Below are 3347 nucleotides of genomic sequence, written 5' to 3' on the forward strand. Positions count from 1 at the left end.
TCTTACACAAGTCGAAAACTTTACTTGCATGTCAGTTCTTAGTGATTTTAGGTAATTTTTCGGTGGCGTGTATAATTACCTGTAAACGAAAAGGCGACAAAGCTGGTTTAAATCAATGTGGTATAAATAGGTGTAGCAGATCACACGGTTTGTTAGTTGGAAACCAAAAATATGTAAATAATCCAGAAGCACGCCGGGTCAACATCATAGCGTTCACACGATTTAATGGGAACTGAACGAAAGGTATGACGAAAGCAAGTCGATTTATTATATTGCACAGTTCCCACCAAATCGAACTGCACAGTATGAAAGTGTGATGAATCAAAAGTGTGATCGAAAGTGCAACTCCTTCGACCTGACAAATTATTGACATAGAAAAGTGTCAAAAACAAACTTCTTACTTTTAGTAGCTGGAAGGTTAGCATGGCTGCCAGTATCCTGGTTTTAACAATTAATTTGATTGAAAAAGTTAATTTTTGTCGTTTTCATATCAATTCATTTGGCAACCGTGAAAAAGTGATAGCGAAGTGCATCAAAATCCAACTTTCAAAGCAATAAGCAATATCACAAACACCACTCATGTAAGATTCATCTTATGAATACCAAAGTGCCATCTTAGCCCTACCTGTATATACCACGTTAGGGGCAGAGCACATAGTTCAATGATGTTGGTAGATAAAAAACCAAAAAAAAAATCAGAAACTCAACAGAAGGATGTCGTATGGTTCGATTCAATGCCAAGTGAAAGGGGCGGTATATTGCTGCAGCTTCTATGTAGCATGAAAAAGTACCAGGCTGTTTACACCCAAACTAGAGCGAATATAGTAAGTATTACACCGATACTATTACTATTTGGCATTTCATAAGATGTTTGAATATCTGGACCATTCACAGATGCCTTTGACGACTAAATTACTTGCTCAATAGGCCATATCACCCGTGAATAGAAAAATGCTTCCGGTTAACGATTTTAGTTGGCTCCTACTATGACGTTGGACCGATTTTGTGAAACGTCGAACTGGAATCAATCCACCCAAGAAACGTTACGAAATAAAGAAAACAGAATTAGCTGAGGAGAAACGTCTGATGGAATGCCTAATCGTCAATATGCTGAGGATTGATAATACCACAGACTAACAGATTTACATTTTGTCACATTAGAGGTAAGATAAAACGCAACATAACATGTTTTTTATAGGAAAAACAACATTTGATTCGTGTGACGTACATTCGTGGGAGTTGATTAAAAATTTGGGATAGTTTTGAGCCGCGGATGAAATTCAGGACAGTATTTCTTCGGCAAAGCAAATGAACGATCTTCAAATTTCCTATTACATTTATTTACCACTAAGCGAACGCAGTGTTGTGAGTGACGACTAGGGATAGGGTAAGGTGGGGTAAATCCGACCTAGTAAATGGTTTTAGTTGTAAAATGCTCATTTTACATCGGATCAAGTCATTTTATATACCAAATCAAAGGTTAGACTTCTGGGCAACTTTCTATATATAGCATTTTATTCGTGTCTTGGGACAATTTTGAAATACAAGCGTTTTACGAAAAAGTTCATTTTTGCGTTTTTCAAAAATGGTGGGGTAAACCCGACCGCCTATGTTTTTAGTTGATTAAGTACAGATATTACCTAAATTTTATGGGTTTTCAATGATAATTCAATGAATGTTATGTTATTAAATTGTAACACGAAAAAAATGGGATTCAATTTCAATCTTGGAATGTCAAAATCACAAGCAGTAGCACGTAAAGATATTCCCATTTGTGTCGGAGCAATTGCTCGAAGAATACTATATTCATCACATTTCTGAGTCTTTCGCTTGTAATTACGAACCATTGGGCAAAAAAATAATAATTAATAATTATAAAAATATATTTCAGTTTGATAAATAAAAATTTTCTTAGTAAAAAAGCGGTCGGATTTACCCCACTATTTTGTGGTCGGATTTGCCCCACCGCGTCATTTTTTTATGACTATGCAATTAAAAAAAATATGAAAAAAGTTGGACTAAATTCATCTATGCACTTTGTAGGACTTGAATCAAAGAATTTAAATCTACTTACACTTTTTATGCAATCACTTTAATGATCAGTAATATACTGTAGTCAATGATGTACAAAAATCAAATCAAAAGTTGCAAAAATCCACTTATTGTCGTTTGAGTATCTCAATGTAGACTAATAAAATGCTGTCATGCCACCATTATGATTATTTTCGATGCTCTACACGACAACATTGATATTAGTTCGCGTAGTGCTCCCGATTTTCGATAACAGAGGGGGGTCGGGTTTACCCAACGGTCGGATTTGCCCCACCTTACCCTACTGTACCCTATCTCATCTTAGCAACTTCTCAATTCATCCCATCCATTTGAACACATTAGAACAGTGTCTGTTATATCTATTCAACGCATTAGCTGAAATGGGTCATAACGTCCGAGGTCATAAGGGTGCGTATTTCCTTTCAGATAAAATTCCACTGAGAATGCCTCGAAAAGCGGCCAGCTTTGAAAAAGAAAAAGTAATTTACCGTTTGCTTTTCATGATGATTTTGCCAACGGCGTGGAAGAAAACAGCTTTTTTCATTTTCAAAGATGGCCGCTTTTAAAGCTTTCTCAGTTGAACCTTTTTTTGTTGGAGACGAACCACTGCGACGACGAGTTGAACCTTAATAATTCGTCCACTTTTACGTTCGCTCCGCGCTTTTTCTTTTATTCAATGTGCGCGCAACTAACGCACATTATTTGCATGATGATGCGAATATATATAATATCAACTGCAACCATAATATTTTCACCCAATACCAAATTTTCTTAATTTTTAATTAGGTTTCAGAAAATGACTGGATAATAGTATTAACTTATGAAGATTGGAAGCATCTTCTAGAAAACATCGCATTCAACCGCACTGTACTCAGCATGCGTATCCAAATAACAACACGCCAATTATCGGAATATTCATATAATATATGGAATGATATTACATATTGCATTTAGTTAGTAAGGCTCAGAACATATCAAGTGCAGAACACGCATAAAATTAAGATTTTAATATTTGGTTGTATCAAAATATGATTTTCTTCCTTGTTTAAACAATGAAAATGAAAGTTTATTGATCATTCAGAATATATATCGAACAAACAAATTATATTCAAATTAAAATGCATAATGTTATATGTTTTTATAATTTATAGCTGGTTCAACCAGAACCATTCTAAAAATACCCATATTGATTGTATTCAAAAGGACTTCAACTGAATAAAATCAATTTCGAAATATATGTCTAAAAAGCAGGATTTTTTTTAAATCAAAAGAAAAAACAACGTTACATTCAACCA

General features: G+C 34.6%; 1 long non-coding RNA gene across 1 annotated transcript; it reads left to right on the forward strand.

Moving 5' to 3' along the window:
- Positions 1–698: 698 nt before the first annotated feature.
- LOC131682053 (uncharacterized) lies at positions 699–3017 on the forward strand. The gene is made up of 3 exons (XR_009304016.1): positions 699–824; positions 895–1163; positions 2839–3017. It is a non-coding gene; the product is annotated as an uncharacterized LOC131682053 (long non-coding RNA).
- Positions 3018–3347: the final 330 nt, after the last annotated feature.

This window comes from Topomyia yanbarensis, chromosome 2 (genome assembly GCF_030247195.1).
Source record: "Topomyia yanbarensis strain Yona2022 chromosome 2, ASM3024719v1, whole genome shotgun sequence".
Classification (NCBI taxonomy): Eukaryota; Metazoa; Arthropoda; class Insecta; order Diptera; family Culicidae; genus Topomyia; species Topomyia yanbarensis.